At 56.6% G+C, this 27,928-nt stretch overlaps 1 protein-coding gene across 5 annotated transcripts in view; it reads left to right on the forward strand.

Moving 5' to 3' along the window:
• The window catches only part of RAI1 (retinoic acid induced 1), a 108,304-nt gene that overhangs the window by 38,384 nt on the left and 41,992 nt on the right, over positions 1 to 27,928 (forward strand). The window lies entirely within an intron of this gene.

Genomic DNA, 27,928 nt, shown 5'->3' on the forward strand with positions numbered 1-27,928 from the left:
TTCCTCCCACCCCCAGAGGCTTCCGGATCTGTACCGAGCTGAGGAGTAGCTTCACTCCCCCTGGAGACCCCTCCCCACTCCTCGAGCTAGCAACTGCTGGTTCTCGTGCCCGAATGGCCAGGCTGACAATGAAATCTTGCATTTCTGCTGGCAGGGTGGGGGTTGGTGGTAGCTTGATCTTTCCTGGGACTACTGACCCTGTGTCGGAGGAGGGGGAGGGGCTTGTTTGGGTTAGAGACCTTGAAGTGTATGGCGCCTTGAGGGTTGGGGGTGGGGGCAAGGTGAGGGGCCCAGGGAGGCCAGAGGCCTGGGTTTTCCGCCGGGGCGGTGGATTGGAGCCCCTCTTGGGCTTGGTGATTGGCTGGTGACTTCAGGATCATCGGAGGCCCCCGCAACCTCAGCCTCCTCCTTGCACCTCGGCCTCCTCCCCTCACGTACAATGCGGGCTTCAGAGGTGATCCCACGGGTGATGTGTGTATGACGAAGTGTTTGTCTCTTGTGATCCACAGCAGATGCCGCTCTGGTGACCCGGTGATTCGGACACCTCATCCCCTCCCTCGAGGGCTGGGCGAGGAGAGTAGTGGGAACTTCTATTTCCACTGGGGCCGTGAGAAGGGTGTGCTAACCAAGGGGAATTTGGTGGGGGGGTCGCAACCCTGAGGGTGGCTCAACTCAAAGTGGGGGCTGCCAGGTCACTCACAGCTCCCAGATCCTTCTGCTCCCTGCGGGGTGTGGAAGGGGTGGAGGGCTGGCTGGAACAGGAGTGGAGGTGAAGAAGGACCTGCCTCAATTGGATCGCCAGGTGAATTTGAAGGGCTAGCCAGGGACCCCGAGCTGGACACCCAGGCAGGTGAAGGAACCTCTGCCTGCTTCAAGAGACAGTTCCTGGGGAAGTGGGCAGGCACCTTGGGGGGGGCGGTGGCAAGTGGTTTCTGCGTCTTTGTCCAGGAGTAGAGTTCGCCCTCCCCGCATGTCTGTCCCCGTACACAGCAGGAACGCTCAGTTGGCTCCCTTGACTTGCTGACAGTGAGTGGAGCTAGTAGATTCCCTGGCCTGTGCTCCCTTCGCAGCAGCTGCATTGGGGCAGGGCCTGGCTGGGTGGTGCCTCGTTCAGGGACCTTAGGGGAGACTGAAATTAGAGCTGGAGAGAGGGTGTCATAGTCAGGGAGCGGTTTGTAGCCCTGAGGCTTTGAAAAGGAGTTAGTTACCAGGGTTAGAGACACAAGAACTAGAAGCAGAATTGCCAGGAGGACTGGTCCCCCCATCCTGTCTGCTCTTGCCCCATTTGCCACCTCCATCCTTGCCATCCACAGCTGGAGGCTTGGTAGTTAAGGGTGAGTTCCTTAAGGCCCGACTGTGGGACCCTGAGTGCTGAGGGCAGGCCCCATCCCCAGGGTTGATTTCTCCTCACGCACTGGAGAAAGGGCCCATCGTGGCACAAACCCTTAGCTGGGCAGTCATCTGAGGGGCTGTCTTCCCTTTCCTCCACCCTCCCTGAATTTCCGTTTCCTGCAGGGGAGAGGCATTCCCTGCAGATCTTAGAGCCCTGAGGCCAGGCGCAAGAGGAGTCCTGCCTGGGCTGGACAAACCTCGGAGTGAATGAATCAGTGATGAATGAATGAATACATGAATGAAAGAGGAAGGTTTCTCAATCGGAGGCATTTAGTTATTTTTTTAAGAGACCTTTTCGATGTAAGCATTTGAAAATATGGTTCATGGAAAATGTGAAAAATAAAAAGAAACAAAGAAGGTTACTGACAGTGAGCTATGACCACGATGCTGTTTTGATGTCATCCTTTGCAGTCTTTGTGGACTTGGTGGTTGGTTTGTTTTTTAGAGGCTTTGTCGTCATTCTCTGTATTCGGATATGTATCCTGCCTTCTCCTTTGGCAACGCTAACGGGAGCCTTTTCCTGTTTTGTAACCAGCTCTCCGTAAACACCATGTCTTCGGGCTCTTTCAATCTGGTGGATGTGCCATCGTTTACTTAACATTCTATCTTTTGTGCACTGTTCTGGATGCTCCTGGTGAATGAGGTGGTGGTTATATTTTATGTAGAAAGCTTTTTTTGATGTTTAAGATGATTTCCTGAAAATGATTCTGCTGATGTGCAAGGCTCCGACATGCCTGCAGTAGGAGAAATGGGCTTCTCATTTTCCCTGGAGAAGGGCACATTATTCTCTTTCCTTCTAGCACAATCTAGAACCTTCTACCAGAACCAAAAAGAGCCATGGCAATGAATCACCTGCCTGATCCTTCTCCTTTGCCAGAGGAGGAGACTGTACCCAGAGGCAGGAAGCGAGTCCCAAGGTCACACAGCCTTTGCTGGGTGCTGCAGCAGCCTGTGATGGGTCACGGATCTGCCACTCCAGTTCCGGCATCTTGGGAGAGTCCCTAGGGCCCCCTTAGCCTGACCTTGCCCACCACACAGATGGGAGCACTGAGACACCATGAGAGCAGAAGCACCCAGCACGCCCACCCCCTGGAGAGCCAGACAGGCTCCTGAGCCCTTCTGGGTTGTGCCCGCTGGCCATGCCCATGGGCTCTGGGGTCACCAGCGTTACCAGCCTGCCGCCTGTCAGATATTCGGCCCCTGTTGCCCGCCCTCTCCCCACTCACCCTTTCTCTTTGCTGCTCCATTTTCCAGAAAGAGAAGCCGAGAATCCAATGTAGGTGCCTTGAGGGGGTGGGGCTGCAGAAGTCAGAGGGGCCGTTGGCTGTGCTCCTGCCTGTCCCTGTGCCCCAGCTTCCTCATGGGAGACCGAGCTCGGGGTCTGTTTAGGAGCTGGGAGCAGGGGCGGCACAGTCTCCCGCGCTGGGGGAGTGGGGGTGGCCCAGCTCTGTTTTCAGCGCTCCCTCTGATCTCAGATGGACCCCAGGAGTGCCGCCCCACCCCGCCCTGGGGAGGAAGGGTAAGCAAGGAAGGGAGAAGGGGAGAAAAGGATGGAAGGGGAGATGAGAGAAAAAGGAAGGGATTAGGAAAGAGGGGAAGGGGAAGCTTGTATGATTTTATGAACCAGTGTTACCCCAAAAAATTATTTATAAAAAGGAAAGAGAAGAAAGGAGGGAGGGGAGATCAGAAAGGAAGAAAATGGGGGAAGGAAAGGGTCTATTTAAAATGAAGACAGAGAGAGAACCCTCCCCTCAGCCTCACTAGGCACCCGGGGCAGAAGCTGGGGACACCACTCCCAGCGTGGTGTTGTGGGTGGCCAGGGCTGGATAGCCAGGAAAGGCTGGACATCCCAGGACACTGCCAGGGCTGGCCAGAACAGCTATGTGATGGGGGGAGGGGGGGCTCTGGGGCTCAGAAGGATCCAGATTAGGTGCCACCCAGGTGACAGAGAGGCACGATGTTGGTGGCTTCTCTGTTCATGGGTTCCCCAGTGGGAGACGGGGCAAGACACTTCAGTCTCCAGGGCTGGGGCCAGGGTGTTTGTGGAGGTGAGGTACCTGTAGCTCTGACTTCCTAGTGCAGGGAAGGCGCCTTTTGTCTATCTCCCTGCCAGGAGGTCTGCAGGCCAGGGAGGCTTGGAGCGCCCTGTGCCCCCCAGCCCTGCCCCCACCGTGAGTGTGGGTGTCTCCAAGCCAGGACCTGTCCCCATAGGCACACCACCTCAGTGGGTGCCTGTGTGTTTGTGTCTGTGTCAGGTGCTGTTTGTATGTTCTTAGGAGTTGGGGTGCGTGCTGGCCTGGGCATGTGTGTACCCACGTTTGTGTGCCTCGGATTCTGTTTGCATATTTTTTAAGGGGTCTGTGTGTGTCCCTGTCTGTGAGTCTCTGATGCCATTTGAGCATTTCTGGAGAGCGTGCCCCCAAGCTTGAGCACATTTTATGTGTGACTGTGTGTGAACACACACTTACCTCCTAGTGGCCCCGAGAGGAACCCAGGCGCAAGCTTTCATGCTGCTTGCAAGGGTGCGGCAGAGTGGGTGAAAGGGTGGGGGCAGCCTTCAACTCGGAGGGGTGGATGGAAGAAGGCAAAAGAAAATCTTAAAAGACCACCTTCCCTCTTGTCTCCAAGGAGATTAGCTTGTGAAATGATCTGCCCGTTAATTAAAAATGATTCTGCCCTGATTGAGCCATTCCTGCTCACCACCGCCCCCACCGCCCCCCCCGCCCCCCCCCCAGTGAAGGAGAGGGTGAGGCTGAGAGCAGAGGGTGTAAAATGGGGCAGGGTCCAACTATAGGGCACATTCAGCCAAGCCCCAGCCCACAGCGGGGCGCTCACCATGGGGGGACTGAGTGGCTGGGGGTTGGGGAATGTGAGGAGGTTGGTTGGAACTACTCCTTTGAATTTTAAAGACACTTGCTCCTATAGGTGGTGCTCTCTGAGGTTCCAGGAGCTGGGTGATCCCCACCAGGCCCGGTGGATCCCCAGCCATGCCTGGCACTGAGCCTGATTGTTTATACTGAGCCTGAGAGTCACCATTTGTGGTTCTCGTTTTATGGGCAAGTGATGTGCTTGAGGTCACAGCACCAGAAGTTGGGGATCCCGGGCTAGACCCAGTCCTCTGAGCCGAAGGCCCAGACCCCTTTTCTAGCTCCTAGCAGTCCCCAGAGTCATAGTGAGGGGCCCTCCCTCTGCATGACCCGTGGGGAACTGAGGCCTCAGTGTCCCTGGCACCCCGAGGGTTCCTTTTGGAGGGCCAGGCTGCACAGTGTGTAGGGCCATAGGGTCCATTCTGTGGGGAGCCTCAGGACTCACTGGCTGGGGTAGCTCTGATCTGACTCATGTCATCTTTGCCAGCCTGGGTTGGGCCTTCCCCCTCTCCCTCCAACTGTTCCCTGAGTGGCTGATGATTCTGCACCAGACCCATCACAGGTGCCCCATGGGGCCTGCCAGCCGCCACACTGCTAGGGTATATGCCCCCAGGATCTTTCTGGAAGAAGTCTGGGCCTAGTCATGTGCTACCTTGCCTGGTCATCTCAGCTGCAGTCAGCCCCGGAAGGACCACAGTTAGAAAAAAATGTCAAGCCCTGGCTGGTGTGGCTCAGTGGATTGAGTGCCGGCCTATGAACCACAGGGTGTACCCAGTTCAATTCCCAGCCATGGCACGTGCCTGGGTTGCAGGCCAGGTCCCCAGTGGGGGGGTGGGGGGGACAGGAGAAGCAACCACACATTGATGTTTTTCTCCCTCCCTTTCCCTCCCTCTAGAAATAAATAAACTAAAATAAAAACAGGAAAAAGAAGTCATAATAATAATAAGAAACCAGGTGGCCCTCAGTCTGTGCCCTGGAATCCAGTGTTGTAGTTGGTGAGAGTGTAGGTGTTGGGTGAGCAGGTTCACCTTGGCCTTTGGGAGACCCGGCTTTAGGTCGGCCACATCCAGAAGCACTCGAGAGCTCTAGCCACGAGCAAGGGTTTGTTCACTTCTTTGCACCTCAGTTTCCTCTTTGTGCAGTGGGGATCATAGCTTTTTCCTGATAGGACTGTCCAGAAGGTAAGGGAAACCAGGTCAAGTTTGTTCAAGTGCCTGGCAGCATCCAGGTACACAGAGGGGCTCATGAAGTATCTTCTGTGCACCTGTCCATTCAGGGCGCCTGTGGGTGGCCACAGCAGGGGCATGCAGGCTTCTGCGAAGAGAGACTAGATGTTAACAGCTTTTCTGCTCTCTAGGAGACAGGCTGGGGTTAAGGGGACTGTCATCTCAGTAGGAGCCTCCGGGGGTCTAAGAAGTTCATTGGACCTCACCCTTCCCCCTGAGGCTGCATTATCAAAGGTAGATGGGAAAAGGGAGGAGATGTTTCTCCTGGACCAGGTCCCACATTCTTAGGGGGAACCTGACCAAGAGTAGGGTTCTGGGTCCAGAAATTATGTTCTGAAGAATTAGAGGGGGCAGATGGGAGCAGGAAAGTGAGCCTCTACACATTCCCGAGGGCAGAACTGGGAGAGAGCCTGGCAGATGGTGGCTCACTCCACAAAAAGCCCTTTGCACTGGAGCAGACAGCGAGACCCTTGCCCGCCCCAGGCCATCCCTGCAAGGTGCCACCTCCCAAGAGTACCTGGAGCTGTGTGGTATCTGCTTTTCTGCAGAATCTCCCCTTCTTGCTTTTCCCAGGGCCTGAGAAGCCTCCTGTCATCACTGCCAGGGGTCAAAGCATCAGAATTTCTTTGTAAAATGCAACTGTGTGCCCTGGGGGAGTGATCAGGAGATAAACTCGTGTTTGCCTACAAACACCAGCCTCCAGGGCCTGCAGGACCAGCAGGCTGTGCTAATGAGAGTGGGGGTGGGGTTGGGAGGTGCCTGGCTCTCCTGAGGGGTGGCAGCTCCACTCTGCCAGGGTGGCATATGGGGTGTCCATCATGCACCTTCTCGGGAACCAGGATTCAGATGTTTTTGTGACATCTGGTTTGTGTGTGTTGTAATCTAACCCAGCAACCCACCTGTGGCAAGGTTTGGACCCTGGCCTCTAGTTCGCAGCCTCCATGAGTCACTAAAACTGCCCAAGAATCTCCATCTGCAGGCCCTGAGAACTGTGTGTGACGCCAGCCTCTTGCACAGCCCACACCCACCCACCTCTTAGAAGTCAGGGGGTGGGAGCAGAGGGTACCAGGACCCTGTTTGCATGGCTCACCAAGGCCTGGCCCAGCCCTCCTCCTGCGTGATGGTGAAGTCCCTACAGCTGGGGGGTTCCCACTGATGGGGTCAGCAGGGAGGGGAGTGGGATGCCTGGTTTACAGGTCGAGTTTCACTTCACTCTCCTGTCCCGCATCCAGCACACAGCGTCATGGGTCTGACCCAGAGGAGGCACACCCAGGCCCTGCTCAGGAGAGTCGGTGCAGGCCTCCCAAAGGAAGGAGCCAGGGCACAGACCTGGGAGGGGACACATCTCACAGCAGGAGGCAGCGTTACCTAGCATGCAGGGAGGCCTGGAGGAGGGAAAGGACCAGGAGAGTTCCAGAAGTTTAGGTGGTTGGTGGGAACAGGGGAGGCGTAGGCAGAAGCGGGGACCGAGGTGACCTGGGGCCTTGACTGCGTGACAGGACTGACAGCACAGGTCGGACAAGAAGAGGGGCTCCCCGCACGCAAGGGCCCCGCCTAGAGGGCCAAGCAAGGAGGTGAGGCCAGGAGGGCCTGGAGGGGCTGCGTAACCTGCTGCTGCCAGTTCTCCTTTCAGAGCCTCAGTTTCCCCCTCAGAATTCCTGATTTGTCAGATTTCAGGGAGATTCAGAGTTCCTGACTCATTTCCTGAGTGCTCCGATTCTAGCTGGTTGGGCCGACACTGGACCGGCGCTTCCTCCTTGTGTTCTTCCCTTGTGAACTGCCTCCCTGCTGCCCTGCTGCGTGGACACTGCTCCAGAGGGAAGCAGGGACCTGGCCCAGGCCTGCAGCGTCTCATTTAGCCCTGGGAGGGATCATTAAGTCATGGCTGTGGAGAGAGGTGGTGGTCCTTGGGGACCAGTAATTAAAGCCAAGCAGATTGTAATTCCCTAAAAGAAGGCTTGGCACAGAGAGGGAGAAATGTACCCAAACCCAGGAAAAGGAAGGAAGGAGGGGACAGCCTCCATGGGTCACTAAAACTGCCCAAGAATCTCCATCTGCAGGCCCTGAGAACTGTGTGTGACGCCAGCCTTCGGAAGAAGGCAGGAGGGGGCACAGCAGGGGTGAGGGCAGGAGGGTGCGCAGTGGGGAGGTGGGGGAGGAGGGCAGGACGGGGAGAGTGGGGAAGGTTTAGCTCCTCTCCCATTAGAACGCAGCCTCCTCCCCGGCCTTCTTCTCGTCCCTACCTCCCCTGCCTCCACTGCAGGGCTGCCCCGTGCTGAACAGACCTCCATCCTCAGAGGAACTGCTGAGTATCTCTGGCCGAGACTTCAGGAAAGGGTGTCCACTGGCAGCACCCCCAAATGGGCGCTGTGTGACTGTCTTCCAGGGGAGGAGTGAGGACATGTGAGAGGGCTCTGAGGGCTTGAGCACTGATGCCCAGCACTCCTCCCTGGGTCACGGTTACAGTGCGCCAGGGGCAAAGCCTGAACCCTCTCCCTGGCTGGACACTGCTGGTTCCATACCTCGACCCAACCATTTATATGCCCCTCCCACTATCCCTGATGGACACATTGTAGCTACAAAGGAAAGAGGGGAGGAGGCATGCTTTGGGGCCCAGTGAGGGCAAGAGTCGGAGAAGGAGCACTATTCTTGACTCCTAGTTCAGTGTCCATTTGATCTGGGCTACTATAAAAGCTCGCTTGTGGATTACTGTGTTTTCCTGTGCATTTGTAAAAATGCTGTTGCACTTCACACAAGGGAGGAATTTTGATGTTCTCATATATAACCTTTAGCTGAAGTGACAACGTGCAATAAGAGGGTCGCAGGAGAGCCCGTGTGGTTTCAGTTGTGAGGGACACAGAACACCCATGTAGAGGCCCTCCCCAAAGCCGAGCTTGGGTGAGGGGGGCTCTCATCCCTCCATGCCAAGGCCTGGCCCCCAGCTCTGTCCCATCCTGGACCCCATGCCCACGTGGGCATTCAGATTCACGTTTGACCATTTGGGGGGTTTTCTTCACATTCTTGAGAGAGGATCTCAGTTTCTACAGTAGTGGGAAGGTCTAGGTAGAGAAAAAAGGGGCTTCTGGGCCTGAGAGGGGTTGAGAGTGAGGGTGAGTGAGGGGCAGGTGTGGAAGCCTCACTGCTAGACAAGAGCTGGCCAGGTGCAGGGTGGCAAAGGAATCTGCACTGGGGGCAAATTGAAGGGTGTGCTCAAGGTCTGTTCACGCCTGCCCTTGGTCCCAAAGGATCAGACAAGGGGGCTTAAGAGGTTCCCCTTAATTGAGGCTGATGGCCAATCGGGAGGGTTAATAAACGGTAACCGTCCTCCCATGAGAGCAACCAGAGCTAGCTGATGCCTCTGGGAACTGTGATCAGGAGTTTAGAGCCCTTTCTCTCTCCCACCTACCTAGAAGTCCTGGAAGTCCCTCCCTGCTAAGGGTCCGGGACAGGCCTGGTGCAGACCAGGGGCAGCCTCCTTCCTTCCTGAGTGTGGGTTCAGGCACGGAGCTGTGGGGCCTGCCCGCCCCGGTGTCTGCCCCTGAGGTGCTCCTGTCTGCACACACGTGTGCTGGTGCCTCTCATCCCCCCGCAGCCGCCTCCAGGCGGAGGAACAGCTGTGCCCCTAACCCCTCATAGCTGTCAGAGGGCAAGGAGAAGAGGGTCACCATGTGAAATTTCAGCAGGATGCAGGCTTTGCGACTTCTTTGGAGAGCAGTGCCCAGCTATTTGAACGGAGGTGACATTGCAAGGCTTCATTTCCACCCAAAGAGGAGCTATTTTGTCATTTAGAAGTAGCCCAGGAGCAGCCCGTGCCACTGCAGGAGACGCAGAACGGCCCATCTTGGTAGATGTGCAAGCAGGTGCTGAGTGTGCACCTTCCTCTCTTTTTTGGTCCCTTCTACGCCCAAAGGCCTGGAGCTCTGAATTTTCCCAGGTGACCCACAGCCATTGCGAGGTTGCTCTGTCTTGCTAGCCCAGACTGGTCAGAGAGCCCAACAGAGGGCTGCTGCCCCTTGGAGTCCCCAAAACTTGACCCAGAGAGACCTGGGGAATGTGAGTGAGGATGACAGTGTGTCACAGTGCTGTGACATTGGACCTGTGTGTGTGTTGTGTGTGTGTATTTGGGTAAGTTCTGTGCACTCGTGTGGTAGGGCTGCAAGTGCTGCTTGGATTTCCACAGGAATGTGTGTGTGAGGGGCTCTGAGGGGTGGGGATGGAGTGGGTGGGTGTTTCTGTGCACTGTGGAGGTATTGACCAAACTCCAGTGTGTGTCCTCAGGCTGGTGGATGTGTTTGCGATGAGGGTGTGTCTGCAGGGAGACCCTAGAGAGTCCTTTCTGGCCCATCCATCCCTTCCTGCCCCGGGTCCCTCTCACTGCCCCCACCTCCAGATCAGGCAGGTTCCCAAGGGCCCACACCCTGACCAGCTGTGCTCCCCCTTCCAAAGACCACAGCTCCCGCCTGCACAGCTCTGACCTTTGTTCTTACTCCCGCTACAGAGGAGGCCCAGTAGGTGGAAGGTAGGTCCCGGGGCCAGGGGAGGAAGAGGCCATCCCATCTCTTGTTGGCCTTTCCCGAGGAGGTCCTGGGGAAAGCGGGTCTGGAGTTGCTGCAGCATTTGGGCCACATGGGACCTTTCTGGAGACACCATGGGCATTCCCAGACACGAGCTGGAACACTTCCAGAGATGGCGTGCTTCGAGAAATAAGATGGTATTTCTGGAGACTGGATAAATGCGTTTCTGGAGACAAGATGGAAAGCATTTCTGGAGGAGAAGCATTTCTAAAGACGAAATAGGGCATTTTTGGAGATGAAATAAGAACATATCTGGAGATATGAGAGGGCATTTTCTAGAATAAAGGTGAGGCCTTTCTGGATTCCAACCATTATTAGAAATTAAGCATTTCTGGAAATGGGCAATTGCTAGAGATAAAGTGTTATATATCTGGAAAGGGAGTGTGTTTGAAGATGATACTGAAGCATTTCTGGAAATAAAATAGGGCACTTCTGGATCAGAGGTATTTTTGGAACTGACACGGAACATCTCTGGAGATGGGATGTGATATTTCTGGAATTGGAGCATTCTTGGAGCTAAGGTGGAGCCTTGAGTTGATAGTGCTGGCATATCGGAAGACAGATTATGTTTGAAGGCAAAAGGGAGTTATTTCTGGAGATGCAACATTCTGGAGCTGAGAATTTCTAGATTAAAATGAAGCATTTCTAGAGAGGAAATGGATCATTCTCAGAGAAGGGACATTTTTGGATGGAAGACAGGACAGTTCTGGAGGTGGAGTTTTGGGGAGCTAAAGGGACAGAAGACCTTTTAAGTAGACGGGGGAGCAGGGGAGTGACTTACAGGGCCCAGGAATGCTGCCCCCCCCCCCCCACCTGTGGCCCTTGTTTGGCAGGAGATGGGAGTCCTAGGGGAGAGGTTCCTGCCCAGGCCCCTGCCTCCTGTGAGTGGAAGAACAGGCCTTTGGGGGGCCCTTGCAGAGCTGCCCCTCCCCTAGGCCTGAGCTGGACCCCACTTCCAGGGGCCCAGAGCCTTCTCTGCCCTGCTCTCAGAGCCCCACCCCCACCCCCACCCCGGGGGCCCTGGCAGCCTTCAGGCTCACTGCAGGAACAGACAGTGACTGAATAGTTAAATTTAATTTAATTCAATTTCCTTGATCCATCTGAAGCTTACTCCCCAGTGCCCTCTGCCAGGAGCCTCTACCCTTTATCAAGCCCCCCAGGACCTCCCTACCTTGGACACACTGAGGTCAGCCTTGTTCCAGCAGTGGGGTACAGGGCTGATGTGAGCAAAGGCCTAGATCCCTGTCTGGGCCCAGGCTGACCGGAAAGGGTGCCCAGCCGCCTCTCCCCACCCCAAGGAAGCAGCTACTGAGGCCTGTCACCACTTGAGCCAGCCTGGAGCCCTGGAGTAATTATTTCTCTTCCTTAATTGAAATTTCAGCCTCAGTGATCCTGCCTCAGAATTGTGAGATAGGGACAGAGACCCAGGGCCTGGCGGGCCTGGCCGGTCTGGGAAGGATGGGGAGCCCCCCGCTGACCCCAGAAGGAACAAGGCAGTGAAAGCCTCCATGCCCCAGGGGGGCAGGGGCTCCCCCTTTGAACACTGGTGGTGGGCATGGAGTGGAGGGCTGCAGCTCAGGCCAACGGGGTCCAGGGTGGGCTTTGTTTAGGCTGGTCTTGGCAAACCGGAGTTAAAAGGCTGACACCCCCACCCCTGAGAATGTGGGGGAAGGCTGAGAGGAGGACGATCAGGCTGGCCTGGGGCAGGCATGGGTTTGGGGGCAGCCTATGCTGGGAGCTGCTCAGTGCGGGTAGCTATAGGGCATGGCCGCCCAAGGCCCTCAGCCTCCTGCTAGGCCTGGGGGGTTGGGGGGGTCTGGGGCTGCACTGGGGGCTGTGAGTCAGGCAGGGCGGGCAGCGATGGCGACAGGCCCAGTTCCTGGTTCAGGGCTGGGTGAGATGGCTGGCCTGGGGGAGGGGTCCAGCAGCTGAGGAGCCTGTTTTCCCAGCTGCGGTCAGGCTGGGCGCAGCATCCGGACTGGGCTAGGTGCTGGGTCACACCTTTGTCTGTCTGTCTCTCCCTCTCTCTCACATTCTCACTCTCTCTCTCCTCCCGGGTGGTCTCTTGCACGGGTCAGGGCCTTAGGCCTGTCTGCTGGTGGGGGCAGAGGGCTCCAGGGGCTCTTTGGAAACAGGGAGAAAACCCTGGGCTGCAGACAGGCCCGAGGCCCACCCTCCTGAGCTTCTGTCAGGGGAGGGGGCGCCTCTGAGGTGCTGGGGCAGAATGTCGAGGCTGCCAGCTTCTACCACATTTGTTCAGACTTGGTCAGTCCCTGGTGCCCGGTGCTGCAGGAGGCCAGAGAACCTGCTTGTGGTCCCCCTGGGTCTCAGTCTTCCCCATCTGGGAAACAGGACCTGTGGTCAGGTTGGCAGGACTTTGGGGGGCTAAAATATCTGCAAAGTGCTCAACTCCACAGGGTTGTGGTCCCCGAAGGTGACCGGGCCACGCAGACCCTGCCCAGCACCCTTCCCCATCGCGCCCCACCCCCGTCTCAGGAGCTTGGAAAATGGCGGCGCTGTCTTCAGTGTGGTTGCTGAGGTGTGTGCCCCGACACCCAGAACTGTGTGTGGGTGAGGCTCCCTGCCCAGGAATTCCTCCACCCCCAGGGTGTGCAGCTGTTGTGACCAGGGAAACAGGCCTTTGGAGTGAGGCAGGGGTGGCAGGGGTAGGTGGCCGCTCCTCCAGGCACACCGGCGGCACACACTGGGGAGCCACATGCCCATTAAGTGCTCCCTGGAAAAACTATTAAGATGCGATCCATGCTCAACAAGGCCCCACTCAGCACTGTGGCTTGCCTGGCCCCTGGCTCTAGCAGTTCACAGCTGGTCTTTGGTGGGCAGCAGCAGCCTGCTGCTGCCCTCTAAGGGGGGAGGGGGACAGAGATGGCTGGATGGGAAGGGACAAGCCGGCCCAGGAACTGGGGAAGCAAAGACAGTGGGTGCAAATTACATTGCACCGTCCTGTTTGCTGTGGATTTGCTTAAAGGGCGAGGAAGAGGACAGACTCAGGGATGAGAAGCACAGGGGAATCAGGCAGAGAGGGCTCAGGCCTATGGCCTGGAGCCTGAGCCTGGCTGCCTGGGGAATGTGTGCTGCTTCCCTCAGCAGTGGCCCCTCCCGCCGGCGGAGTGTGCGGCTCTGTCAGTCTCAACTCCAGACACAGCCCCACACCTGCTCCCCGACACCCCGCCTCCCCCACGGGTCTCCTTGCCCTACTGCTTGGGTGTCTTTTTTTAATATTTATTTTATTTTTATCCTCACCCAAGGACACTTTTTTAAAAATTACTTTGAGAGAGAGAAAGGGAGAGAGAAACGTCAGTGTGACAGAGAAGTGCAGATTGGTTGCTTCCCGTACACATCCGAACGGGGGGGAGGCGGATGCATGCGCCGGACTAGGGGTTGAACCACACCTGTGGCATATGCCCTGACTGGGAATCAAACTCGAGACCCTTTGGTTATGGGGTGACACTCCAACCAACCTAGCCACACCGGCCAGGGCCACTTGGCTATTTTGAGGCCTTAAGCCACACCCTCCTGAGCTGGACTTGGTCCTCCCTGTGCGGGGGGGGGGGGGGGGGGGGGGGGGGGGCTGGTGCTCTGGAGCCCCAGAGGCCCCCTGGGGTGGGTCCCAGGCACCAGCCAGCCTGGTATGCTGCTGAGCTGACCTTATCGCCTCCCCACTGGGAGGGCAAGGGAGCCCCATGAGGCTGCCAGCCCTCCCCTCAGGAGTGACAGACTAGGCTGGACCCACTCCCGAGGCTCATGGCCCACAGAGGCCCTGGGGGCGCCTTGCCTACCTGTGCGGACCCTGGCCCGAGGCTCTGAGTTTGGTGTCCACCTAGAGCCCTGGGAGCTGGCTCTGGGCCCCCTTGCTGCGGGCCAGGGGCTGTGTAGACACATGGGGGGGCCACACCAGGGCTTCTTCGGTTCCAGCTCCTCCTGTGGCCTCCTTTTGGGGAAGACCTGGCCCGGGATCCCCAGCTCCGGCATCCAGAGAAACCCCAGGCCCCAGTGGCTGCTGACACACTGTCTTCCCCTGGAACACCTGCCAGAGGCGCTGGGCCCCACCCGGCCCCCCTCAGAGAACAGGGGTCACTGTCCCTGCTGTTCCTGCCTACTCACCTGATGGGAAAGTACGTCCTCTCCCAGCTCTAGAAGAGCCAGGTGGGAGAGAGACCTGACTGGGTGCCAGGGGTTTCCTATGGGCTGAGTTGTCCTGTAAGGCAAGGAGGCCAGGCTCAGAGCATGCAAGGACCTGATGCAGGCCCCGTGGCCAGTGGTGGCCCCTCTGGGACCTGCTCTGACCACTCAGACCAGCCCTCCATCTGTGCTGCCCTGGACAACACTCCCAGGCAAGGAGCCTGGGAAACAATGCTATTGCTGTGTTTACTTCTGACCCCCGCCCTGCAGGCCCCAGGATGGACACCCCTCTTGGCTTTCTCCAGAACAAAGCTGCCTCTGCTAGTCACGCCAAAGCAGAAGCTTCAAAGAGAGCAGGTGAAAGAGAACTCCTCTCGCCTTTGTTACTCAGTGAGGGAGTGAAGGGAGCAGATCTGCCCTCTAACAGGGAGACATGACGTGGAGGGAGGTGGCAGGGACGTGGTGGGGACTTCTGGAGGGAGGCCAGGGGCAGACGTGCCTAAGATGACACCCCCCTCCAGGGCATCAAGAGCATGGTCACCGGTTCCCATGGCACTCCCCCCTCCCCCGACCCCCTCCGAGGTCCCTTCTGAACCAGGAAGGTAGCAACTGAGCAGCAGAGAAAAAAAAAGAAAGAGAAAAAGAGAGATTAGTGGAGAGAAAACCTGATTTTGGAGCTACCTTAGTTACCAGCTTGGCCACCTTCCTGGCCATTTCCTGTGCAGGAAGGAGGACCCTCCCGCCTGGGCCCTCCAGCCCCACATCAGTAAGACCTGGCCCTTGCTAGTGAGTTCTGCAGCACAAAGGGGAGAATCGGGGACTTCCCAATAAGAAAGAACTCCCTGGGCGGTTGTAAATAGGTGTTTTTTTGTGTATCAGTGAGGGGTTCTCCTCCCCTTGGTGCTCTGCTCCCTGTAGCCTCCTGCTCCCAGGTCTCCAGACCAATGCGGTGTTTGGGCGGGGGCAGTCCTACATTGTTCTTGCCTTTCCCTCCTGACACCCTCAGCTTAGCAGAGGCCACAGGCAACCTTTGCGTCCCAGGAAGGCAGAGAATCCCTGGGGTAATCCTTCTAAAAATGCTTAAACCCAGAGAGTGGGACTGGACAGAGGTTCCCTCCTGCCTTATGCAGGGTGGCACCAGCAGGGACCCTGCATCCGGGTGCTGCATCTGCCACCGTGGTCCAGCTCAGGGCAGTCACTTTGGTGCCACTGGGGAGGCATGAGAGGAGGGAAAGCTGGTTGAGGGGTGATGGTGCTGGAAAAGGAGGGAGATGAACAAATCTATTTTATCAGACGCTGCATATCACAGGAAAGCACATTTCAGCTCTTTTGGCAAGCTGGTCCTATTCTTTAATTTTCTAATAAAAAGGAATTATGTTTGCTGAAAAGGCAGCCGCAGTAACCAGCTTGTAGAGACCATAATTCCTGTCTTGGGTGCCTGCCGGCTTGGAACTGGGGGTGGCCTCCTGTGACCACAGGTGATGCTGTTGAGGGGCCAAGGAGCAGGAGCACAGGGGCACTCATCAGAGAGCAGGCTGCAGGCAGTGACACACAGCTCTGCCCAGCTCACCTGCCCTGGGCTTTCTACTCGTAGCCTGGCCTCAATCCGGGTTTCAGACTTACCACCCAGAGCCTGGGACTCACAGTGGTCATTTAATAAGTATTTGTGGCATGAATGAATGAATGAATGAATGAATGCTTGCTGCTGAGGCCTAGGATATCTGGAGGCTGATGCGAGGCGGGACCCTTGTAGAGTGCATGCCTGCTCTCTAAAGTCTGCAGTCCCCCGTCTGGAAGGACCTACCCACCTTGTAAACACCCCTGAGCCCCTGGCACTGAACTGACTAAAAACTTTGCCAAAAATCATATCCTTTAAAGAAAAGTGTTCATTGTTTTTTTTTTTTAAGATTTTATTTATTTTATTTTTAGAGAGGGAAGGGAGGGAGAGAGAGAGAGAAACATCAATGTGCGGTTGCTGGGGGCCGTGGCCTGCAACCCAGGCATGTGCCCTGACTGGGAATCGAACCTGTGATGCTTTGGTTCGCAGCCCGCACTCATTGTTTTTGAAAAGAGAGAGAGAAAGGACAGAAGTGTGTGATGTGGGATGTTTCCATCCCCACAGTTCTGTGCCTGAGTCCCTTGGAGGCACGGGAAGGCTCCCCCTACAGCTCTTCTGCTGTCCCCAGGAATTCTGTGTGTTTCTTGGGAGGTCTGGCATTCTCTCCACGGGACCCTTCCACACACACTGTTCTGCAACTCCGTGGGCCTCCCCGCTTGTCCCCATGCCCACTCTCCATTGGTGCACAGGAAGTGCACAGTAGTTCTTATGTAAGTGCCCATCTCTGCAGGCAGACGCACGGACAGCTTTTGCACAGACAGCTTTTCTGCTGTTTCAGACACCTTCATTCCAGCCCCAGTTTTAAAGAGCCTCCTGTAGGCAAAACACCACAGGCAGGCACTTACTGTAACAGTAGTCTTTGTGATTTGGAAGGAATCTCAGTTCCATGCCCCAAACATGTCTTGTACCCCTGCTGTGCACCAGGCCCCCAGGTGCAGGGACCCTGTGGCTCCGGAGCAGTAAGGAGGCACACCCCGGAGCCTCTCACTGCTGGCCCCTGGGCCCATCAGCCTTGTCTGTGTCACTGCAGGTGCCAGGGCACTCTCTCTGGGGCTGTTTCCAGACCTCAGTGTGGGGGCAGCCCCACCCGCCCCTGCCCCACGTGCAGCTGCCAGGTACCAGGCCACCTCCCTGTAAGCAGCACACTGGGAACAGCCTGGGGTTCATCTGGTCAGGCCTCTGGGAGGATGCATACAGAAATGCCCGGCACACAGTTCCTGTCCTTGGGCCTGCCTGAGTCACCAGCCCTGGGGGATGGCCCAGGAGTCAGATTGTAACAAGCCCCTTGGAGGCTGCGATGCCTGCCAGGATCCAGAGCCAGCACGAGGTGTAGCCGGATCAGGGCCATCTTTTAGGTTGGCTGGGGACTGGTCCTCTCTGCAGCCTCCTAGCGGGGCAGGGAGACAGTCCTGTGCTGGGGGCGGGGAAGGGAGACGGAAGTGGGGAGGGCCACGGGACCAGCTGGAGGTGTTGCTTCCTAAGATTCTGCTTTGGGTAGTGGGACTGGTCACCCCTGTGTCACCTGCACAGTTCTTGGAACATAGTAAATGCCTGAGAGACTTCACTTACAGATATGAGTGACTGTGTGAATGGTGGCACTTACGTGTGTGCTAACTCTGCGGTGCCTGGGGATGGCCGGGATCAGCCCCATTTTCTGAGACCCTGGAGCCCCCTGCGGTAGCTTGGAGTTCGGGTTCCAGGGCCAGCCCATCTGTCCTGTGCTCAGCCTCCACTGGCTGTTCTGCTAAGTGGGCCCGATGGTCCCGGCTCAGCCAGGGTGGCTGTGAGTGTGAGCAAGGGGAAGGCAAGGCTCCTGCTCGGAGCAGGGCCCGTAGCAGGCAACTTCCCCTGAGCAGCCTGGGGTGTTTTCATTCAAAATCATTTTTAATTAATTCCAAAAGGGAAAAAAATTATAGTTGTGAAGAGAAAAAGCGAAAAATGATGAAGGGAAATAAAATAATAGGTCAAAGTTCTTTGCCAGGCTTCCCTGGAGCCTGCTTTTACTGGTTTAATGTGGGTCTTTGGTTTCTTTTTCCAGTGCATTCTGGGCCCTGCCTTTAGGGGGTGTTCTCAGGCCTGCCAGGGAAGCTGAGAAACCAGTAAATTGCCCTTCAGTGGGGAGCAGGCTGTAAGATGATGAGGTCTGAGGGCTGCCCTAAGGAAAGGGTAGCTGAGGGTGGCAGCTGGGACGGGGGTCAGGAAGGGCCCGACAGGCCTGGCAGATCAGACCAGACCTGCACAGGTGCTGGTCAGTTGTTGGGTAGAGAAGAGCAGAGGGAAGCATGGGAAAGCATTTGGGGGAAGAGAGGTGGTTTGGGACACAAGGACTTGGGCCTGCCAGGTCAGCCCCTCCACTGAAGCCCCCCACGGGGGCGTGCATGTGTGTCTGTGCTGGAGGGCTGGCTGGGTGAGGCTGGGGCCCTGAGGCCTGGCCCCGGCATTCCTCTTTATTCTGTGATTGGAGCCAGTCATGGCTTTGAAGTGGACAGTAACCTGGTCTGGCCTGCATTTGAAGAATGTCTCTCCAGCAGAGCTTGCAGGAGGGTGAGGGGGTCAGGGAGTCCCATCACCCCCAACCCCAGGCTGGGGTGGTAGTCTGGCTGTGCAGGCAACAGCACCGGTGGCCCCTACCTGGCGAGTGGGGAGGGGAGGGGTGGACTCGGTGATGGGAGTGGGAACACTGTACCCACAGTGATTAGGTATGGGCAGGAGGGGCGGGGTCAGGGACCACAAAGGGACTGTGGCTCTTGATGTGGTTGGCCTGACTCAGGGCTCAGGACTGGGGGACCTTCCTCCTAGGTCTTGGGTGTCCCTGGCCTTCAGGCCCCCACACCCCTCCAGGACAGAATGCCCTGCACCTGCACCTGCAGCCCCACTCTCGCATGCAGCAGCAGGCGGAAGCCTTTGTGCTTCCCAAGTACTCCTCCAGGGACGTGGGTGACAACAGAGCCAGCAGATGCCCCGCTGGTGCCACTGTACCCACCCGCCATCCTCTGACGCTCAGCTGCTCCCCAGAAAGAAAGACCTTGTCACAGAGGGAGGGAGGGAGGGAGGGAGGGAGGGAGGGAGGGAGAGGACACGCTTCTGTGACGCAGCCCATCTGGGAGCCAACGTTATTTTCCCGATTCAAGGAAACATCTGTTCATGCCTCTCCCAGAGAGAGACAGGCAGCAGAGCTGGGCAGGGGAGCCGCTGGGCAGTAGGATGGGCCGCTGCAGTTCTCTGCTGGGTTTCCGTATGCCCGTGCCCGTAGCCCCAGTCTGCCAGCCTGCCTCTGTCCCTCTGCAAGCAAGCCCCTGGCCAGACGCTCCCACTAGCTCCTTAAGATTCTTTGGTGGCTGTCACTCCCTCCCCCCATGTACAGGGCTCCAGGAGCAAACTGGAGCCTCTCCCAGGGTGTCATATGCATTTATTGAGGTAACCCATTCATTATTTCTCACACACACAGGCACACACACACACATGAGCCATGTTTTTGAAAGATAGCAGCCACCAAACAGTGTATTACATAGTGACTAACTCATTGCCTTCATTTCTTACTAATCAAAGACATCCATAACTGCTGATCAGAGCTTTGGGTAAGGGGAGATAGGCAGTGGGGCCCCAAGCTGACAGCCTCTGGCCCAGAACAGGGGCCCTGCTGGATCTGTGTCAGTGTGGCCTCCCTGGGGGAAACATACAGCTCCCCTGAGGTTTCTAGAAGAAATAGGGACAGCTCATGGACTCCCACATATCACCTCTCCAAATCCTTGGGACCACCTGGGATATTTTATTGCCCCTTCTCTAGCCAGCCCTGAGTACAGACTGGCCCCTGGCACTTGGCCACAGGCTGGCCAGTGGCTGGCAGAGGATGAAGGAGATGGAGTGGTTGTTCCCACCCAGAAGCTGCCATTAGTGTCAGCCTAGTGAGGAGCCTGGGTGCCTGGCTGAGGTCAGGACTGCCCTGGGCAGAGCTGGAGGGCAGCCAGAGGGCTATCCTGGCAAGCTGGCCCTCAGTACAGAGGCGGGGCACTAGGGCATCTGAGACGCTCATTCTCTTGCCTCCCAGGGGCGTGGCAGACTTATATTTTTAGTTTTTGGGACACATGTGAAGGCTGAGGTTTGGCCCATGCCATCTACCCCTTCTTTACTCTCTGACAGTGACCATGTGACCTGCCACACACCAGGAAGGTCCCTGCCCTCAAGGTGTTCACAGTCTAGTGGGGATAGAGGCAGTTGCTCAAAAAAGTCATTGCTGTCCCATGTGTCATGCCAGGGCTTGCCCAGGGAACTAAGGACCAACAAGAAGACGCCTAACCCAAACTGGGGTGTATGGTCAGGGAAGGCTTCCTGGAGGAGGTGTTGCAAGAAAATTAGTTGATAGGGGGTTACTTTTTAGATAAGTACTTCATGCCACATGCCATTAGGTGCTTTTCACATACGTTGTCGTGTTTAATTTGCACCAACAACCTTGTGAGGCAGGAAATAGCTTCCACATGTTCTCAGTGAGTAAGCTAAGAATCAGAAGGGAGGTAGTCTGGCCAGCTTGCTCAGCCAGAATTAGAACTCCAAGTGATTCTTAAAAGATGACAGAGAAGATGAAAGGATATGAGAGGTAAATTTGGCAAGAACAGTGACAGGAAAAGTGTGGCAGTGGGAGCAGCTGTGGCATGAAGGTCTGCAGTGCTGGAATAAGCAGCGGTGGGGTCAGAGAAAGCCTTGAATAGGGGTAGCAGGGAGCTAGGGAGCCATGGCAGGTATATGAGCTAAGGGAGTGACGTAGTATGACTCCAAGTCACTGGGGACTCCAGTTCCTAGGCATACTCCCCCTGCCAGGCACCCCCCTGCCTGCCCTTTTAGGTACATGGTGGCAAGTACACCTCCCAGATCAGCTGCATGTTCCCCAATCCTGCATTTGCCCATCTCAACTGCCCCTGTCTGGAAAGAGGGTAAATGGCAGCCAACATCTGCTCATCAGCAGACAGTTCCAGTTCTTAGCACCAGCCTGCTGAGCTGCCTCCAGAGACAGCCCTGCCTGCCTCCCCAGAGAGCCAGCACTTCTGCTGCCTAATGGCTGGAGACATCATTCATATTTAGCCTAGGTGGCGGGAGACGCAATATCAGGAGCTTTCCCTCCCTGCGTCTGCCTCCTGACCTGATGGCCCCCACCCCACCCCATGGGCGGGCAAAGGCCTTTCTCCTCACCAGGCAATAGCAGGAGTGGGCAAGAATCCATGAGCTCTTCTCATGAATGTTTTCTCCTGAGACTCAGAGGTGCCCCGTGGGAGTGTTCTTAGCATCGCCTCCATTTGAACGGCGAGAACACTGAGGCTTAGGGGACATGATGAAGATAGACCACGTGGCCTCATCTTTCCCTGGTGTCAGGAGGTGGGGCCGTGTTCCTTCCTGCCCAAGGTGCTTGACCTCTGCTGATCTCTGTCTGACTCTCTCTCTTCCCTTTGCTCTCTTTCTCAGATCCCATCTCAGGGACGCTTTCCTGCCCCGCCCCTGCCCTGAGGATTTACTTAGGATGGCCTTTCTCCCAAGAAACTCCAGGAAGGCACAACTCACCCCTTCTGGATCCCTAGTACCCAGCAGGAGGCATACGCAGCCTGCGGGCCCTCAAATATTACTGAATGAGTAAATGAGCAAATGGGTGAAGTGAATTCCTGTGCTATGGAGGACACGGCTAGTTGCAGTGACAGACAAACCCTAACATTTTTAGCCCATTCTTCATGTGGGACAGTAGTGAGAGGTTCTTGGTTGGTGGGCGGTGTCCTCTGGAGGGTGATTTGGCTTTGCCTTCCCCAGTAACCTCGGTATGGTGCTCATGCCTGGAAGGGACGCATCACTGCCACTCACACTCAGTGGTGAGAACTCAGTCATGTGACCATGCTCAGTTACAAGGTAAGCTGGGAAGTATATAGTCCAGCTGCATCTCCAAGGAGAAGACACCAGTTTTGCTGGCTCCAAAGCCTTCCTCCAGGTCTCTCTGATGGCCAGAGCCCTCCTTTACCAAGTCCTTCCCATCGTTTCAAACACTTTTCTCACATTGGCCCTGTAGTTTTCACACCAGTCCTGCAAGGTGGGCATTATTATATTAGCCCCATTTAGAAAGGAGGTTGAGCTCAAATGACCTTTTAAGGCACAAGGCTAACTGAAAGACACTTGTGGGTGAGTACTGTCCCACCATTCTTCCATACAACCCACCTGTCCAAAGTTCTTCCTGGTAACACGCCCCATGCCCCAGGGAGATTTACGCCGTGCACCCCCCACCCCGCCCATCCCCAGTCTCCTGCACACAACGCTTCTCAGGTGTTTCAGCAGCAGGCTAGTGTCCAGAGAAACAAACTGTCCACAGGCCAAGCAGCAGTGACTGGCTTATGTTTTCCTGGGCAGGGGGCGCCTCTCTGAGGGCTCAGCGCTCCCTGTCCTTCCAGCTGTCAGGTTTTGGAGGGCTTCCCTGCCCCTCCATGAGCTCTGGGCCTGTGCAGGACACCTGTAGGTGGTGGGGTAAGGCCCTGTCACGCAGGAGTAACGTTTCATGGGGCTGCTAACCACTGGCCATCTGCTCCAGGCCTTCTCTTCCTGGCCACCGATGACTGACAAGTGCTCTCCTAGGACCTTTCTGCCACTTAGCAGCTGCCCCTCCCTCCACCCCATGCTGAGAAGGGGCAAATGCCTCCTGCAGGAGAGTTACCAGAGTGCTGGTCAGCGCTGCAATAGGGTCTGTGTTGAGGGTAGCTCGTCACCAGGGAGGCGTGCCTCCTGGTGACAGGTGATGGGCCCCTAAGGGTGAGGTGGGAGTGTGTCTGATGCAGAGATGGCAGGGATGTGCGGGGCCAAGGGAACTGGGCAGGAACGCGGCCCCTCAGCGCCTGTCCCTGCCTTAGCCCCTGGGTGGCGCCAGGTTTGTTGCCCCAGCCAGTGATGCAGGTCCCTCTGCCCTTGCTGAGCCCAGGCAGGAGAGAAGGCCGTGGCGGGAGAAGGAAAAGACGGCAAACACGGAAGAGGGTGAGGAAGGGAGGGGCAGACACTGACCCCTCGAGACCCCTGCGGGCCTGGCTCGTTCTGACGTCGCCCCCGCCAGGCTTCGCCTCCGCTTCTCCCCGCGGAGACTGTGCTGTGGCCCGCGGCCGCCAGGTCCTCCTCACGTGCCCTGCCGCCGGGGCCCTCTGCCTGGCTTCTCCTGCGGTCTCGGGCGCTCCTGCACAGGCAGCTACCTGACCTCTTCTCCCCTTTCGCCTTCCTTCGGCAGCGCTTCCAGGTGAGACCTGCCGGATCACCCTTATTTAAACCAACGCGCCATCTCCCTCGCATTCCCTACTCTTCTGCTGCAATCCCTGCTTTCTGCAAAGCACTTAGTCACCTTCCAACGTCCTGCGCAATTCACTTATGCTTTTGCTTGTCAGCTGCCTCCCTTCCAAGCCCCACCCCTTCCCTCCCCCAGTATAAGCCCTGCCAGGGCAGGAGTTTTTGTTTTCAGTCGGTCTTGTTCACTGATGGATCTCTCGCCCTTGAATATAGTAGGCACTCAGTAAGTGTTGGAATTAATAAGCGAACTCAGCCCTAGGCAAAATGTGAGCCCATTTCACAGACGAAGCAGTGGAGGCCCTGGGTCCTGCGGGCACGAGGTGGGGCACGGTACACCCCCAGTGTCATCCCCCAGTCTGCAGCCTCCCGCTCCGCGGCTGGAGGGCGCAGGTAGTCATGGCTACGTTGTGGGAGCCGCCTGGTATTTCCTGCCTTTGTGTTCGCACAGGCCCCAACCCCCTCGCCCCAACCAGACTGCCAGCTCTGATTGGCCGTTCTAGTGTAGAGGCGGAGCAGCCCCGCCCCTTCCACCCCTCCTCTGAGAACCCCGCCAGCTGGGAAATGGGCTGCGCCAAGCGTGGGGGCGGGGCCCAAGGAGCGAGGGGCACTGTTGGACTGGTGCGGGTGGCTTCGGACAGAGAAGTCCGCTGCAGTGGGTGCGGCGAGAAAGCCTGACAGCTTCAGGGACAGCCGCCACAAGAGCGTGATCAGAGCGTGCTAGGGGATACAGTCCGCACTGATGGCGATCCCCGAACACGAACAAAGGAGGACGCTTCATGTCCCTGGCTCAGCCTCTTGTAGCTTTTTCTGGTCCCTGAGGGCCTGAGAGTGAGAGGTCCGACTGGGCCGGCTCCCCCTAAATCTAATGTCAGCACTTGGTATATCACCGATCTGTCCCCAGGGCCAACCACCAACCGCACTCACCATACTGGCTTCCCACCACAGGGCCTTTGCATATCGCGCTCCATTCCTGAGCATCCTTATTCCCTCTTCTTGGTTAATCCCTCACCCTCCTCAGGAGCTTTCCACAGAGCATCACTTGTTATGCTCTGCTCAACACTTGTCTCCCTGGCAATTACACCTTTTATTTGTGCATCCTCTTCCCACACCAGACTGAGTTCCATCAGGGTGGGGCCCTGCCTGTGGCCTGGCACACAGTAGGTGCTCAGTTTATATTGATGAATGGATCCATTCATCCAGCTGCCCTGTAGGCCTCCTTGGCAGGCCCAGTATGGATGCAGGGACTTGGGAGAAAGGGAGACAGATATCCCTTCACTCCCAGACACAGAAGAGCTTGTGTCCGAGGCCAGGCCATGGGGTGAGTGGCCTGGACCCCAGGCCAGAGGAGTCTCATTTGGTGTTTGCCCTTGGTGCATGGTCTACTGTGCTGCACAGATGGGGCACTCTGTGCTGGCCCTGCCTCAGGAGGCAGGCGTGGTACATCCATTTGCTGGTGAGGGCTGCTTAGCACACTTTGGGGCCAGAGAGCCCAGGGATGCCCAGCCATCTGACTCCTCATTTGAGGAATGCTTCCTGTGCCTTTCTGTGGCTTGGTGGGCGTGGTGAGAAAACCTTCACAACACCTGCCCCCTGTGGTACTTCTGCAACAAAAGGGAGCTAGTCATGAAACCAGTTACACGGTTCTACATGGATGCCTCTTTGGGGGTTTTGATGGGCTTTGGGGCATACACATGGTTCCCCACCAAGACCAGAAGAAAAACATCATACAGCAGAGCCAATAACAACGTATTAAATCAGAGCATTGGGAGCTCTGGCATTTTTCTCAAACCACCCTGAGTTTTTACCAGGGGAAATTCCTGAGCTCTGGCCACCCTAAATCACAGATTTTAAGGAGTGGGACCCAGAAATCTGCCCTTTTAAAAACCCGTGTGGTTTTGATGCTCCGAATCTTAAGTCTAATTTTTGAAAAATGGAATGACAAATGTTCATGTCCCCAAACACATTTGAACCCCTTCCCAGGCTCCAGCAAGACTTCTCTACTGTGCTCCATCCCAGACTCTGGGCTCAGATTCAAGTGCAGATTGCCAGGCCTCTGGGCCCTTCAGGAGCTGAAAAAAAGTCCTGCATCCTCTTTAGAAGAATGTGTTTGTACACACACGCAGACTTTGCATCTGGTCTCAGAAAGTTCTCACACCTGGGTTGAGTGATCTGGCAGTTCAGGAAACCTGTCTGGGGAAAGGGTTTCCTGCTGACACTCGCCTAACCCTGGGGCCAAAGTGCACAGTTGTATGTGTTGTGTCCTGCACAAGGGTTCCTGGCAGAAATCCAGCCCACACACTACTGGCCAAGTTGTGGAGCCTGGCACCTGGGTTGTCTTTTCCTTTTAGTGCAAACACATTGCATGGAATGGCCCCATCCCCTGTCCTCCTTGCCTTCCTGCCTCCTGTGACAACTCAGGTTAGCAGCACTAATGAAGTCACAGAAATGTGCACCATCGCTGACTAGCTGCCCTTCCAGAAACTCCATTATTAAAGCCATTATGAGTGACCTGGCAGCCTTTACCCGCTAATGTTCGGCTCTCCTGGCACTGCTAGAGTCCTGGGCTTTAACTGGGCAGTGGTTGAGGGGCTGCCACAGGCCTCGCTTGGGATAGGAAAGCAGTCAAGGCAGACTGGCCAGTCTCTGAGCAGAGAGTGGCAAGAGTAGGGAAGGGAGCACCTGCATATAAGTATGTAACCAATCAACATGAGTGATTCATTGGCTCCGTTTTATAGAGGAGGAAAATGGAGGCATGTCTGGAGTGTGGGTGTGTCTGTGTGTCCAGCTCCTTTGGGAGGAGAGCTCCAGGGTGGCCATCTGAGGGCACTCTAGAGCCTGGGAGCACAGGGCCTGGCATCGAGGGGCCTTGGGAATGAGTGAGTGGACAATGGAATGACAGCAGCAGGCCAGGAAGGGGGAGAACCAGTGATGGCACCCAGTGCCGCCCCTCCCCCACTGCTGGCCCCATGCCCGAAGCCATTGGGGGGGCTGCATGCACACCCATGAGGCAGGATTTCCTCACCTGTTCTTTATCTACTCAGCCTCCCACAAGCACCTATTGAGCACCTACTATGTGCCAGGCTGCCCAAGGTGCTAAGGGCAAGGCAGTGGCTAAGACAGACAAAAATTCTCATTTGTGAAGCTGATGCTTGGGTTGGGGGTCACTGAGCCCAGCAGACCAGCCAGTGGGTAATGACCCAGGGAGATGGGTAGGGGCCTGGGGGAGGGGCTGTTGTAGAGATGGTCAGAGACAGCCTATGTCTGAGGAGGCGCTTGTTCCCCCCAGCCCTCCAGCTTCTCGCCTGTTGAATGGGGAGACAGGCTCACTGATAGTGTTCTGGCCCTAACCGTCATCATCATCATTGTTATTAGCACGCCCCCTGCCCTTGTGAGTGTGTGGTGGCAGGGTGGGGCGGGGGTGGCTCTCAGTGGTTACTGTCCTCCTGCAGGCCCTGTGGCTGCTTGTGGGGCTGCATCAGGCCTGTGCTGATCACGGGGCACCACGGCCCTGTGAGAACTTCTTATCCTTGTGCCGAAATGGAGGCAGGGCAGGGGGTGTGAGTGTTCTCCCACCTACTGGAGCCAGGTCCATGAGGGCTCCTGGATGTGTTTAGGGCCTGAGGGAAGAGGAAGGAGGACTCTGAGCCGAGACACACTCGCGTTGTAAGATGGGGCTTTTGGTGACAGTTGTGAAGGTGAAGGTCTGGGTGTTGGTGTGCCCAGCCCTGGGTCCAGTTTCTCTGGCCCAAAGACTGGGGTCTTGGGGATGCAGAGAAAAAAGAGCCCCTCTGGCTGCAGGATCCGATTTCCTAGCCTAGGCTGAGAGGCCAAGGAGGGCTAGAGAAGGCAGAAGAGAATTCTAGGTGAAGGCCTGCAAGGTGGCAGGGCAGCAGGGGGTGGGGCCATGTAATCAAGGGAAGGCTCCCAGCCTCTGTAAGACCAAGTCGATTTGGAGTCACCTGAGCAGGGTGGGGGAGGTGTTTGTCCACGTGGCATGTCTGGTCATGTGGATGGGGGATGTATGGCTGTGGTGAGGCCTGGCCCCAGTGCAGGCGCCCTCCCACTGGCCTCCCACACCTAGGACAGCCCTGTACCCTTGCCCCAGCTCTTCCTCCAACAGAGATAGCGACAGCCCTGCTTCCTGCCCAGCTGCCTGCTCTCTACCAAGGCCCCACAGTAGCTGCCGCTTGCAGCTTTGCAGAAGGGAAGTCAGGACTTGCCATTTTGCCTCTGTGGAGCCTGTAATCAGCCTCACACAGCCCCTGCCAGAGGTGCCCATCAGTGCTGCTTCCAGGGACTACTTGAGATACACCTGCTCAGCTCAAAGGAGAAGCAGTAATCCATCAAAACAACCCTGGGTGCAGTTTCCTCTCCTGTGGACCTGGGCAGGGTTGGGCATCTGGAATCCCCAAGGTCCTGGCATGCTGGAGTCACGTGGCTCCATCGCTTTTCTCCTCAGGCCTCAGTTTCCCCATCTGTCAAAGGAGGAGGGGGCTGAGCTCCCAGTTGGTGCCTCTGAGCCTCTGCCTTCCCCCTGCCCCGCCCTCATCTCTCCCTTTCCAGAGACATTATAAATCAAACGGCTTAGAACGTAAGGCATCAAAAATTCTGAAACCTTCATCTATTATTAACGCTGACAGTAAATTCCCCCTCTGAGCGTTTTACATAGCAACTGTTACCAAGACTCTCTGGTGGAGCTGCCACTCCAGCCCACCACAGCCCACAGCTTTGGCGGGATGGCGGCCGTCACCATGCCTGTACTGGCTGGCCGCCACCCGGGCACCCACCAGGCTCTCCCTGAGGGTGGATGGGAGGGAG

Source organism: Phyllostomus discolor, chromosome 8, assembly GCF_004126475.2.
Source record: "Phyllostomus discolor isolate MPI-MPIP mPhyDis1 chromosome 8, mPhyDis1.pri.v3, whole genome shotgun sequence".
Lineage (NCBI taxonomy): Eukaryota > Metazoa > Chordata > Mammalia > Chiroptera > Phyllostomidae > Phyllostomus > Phyllostomus discolor.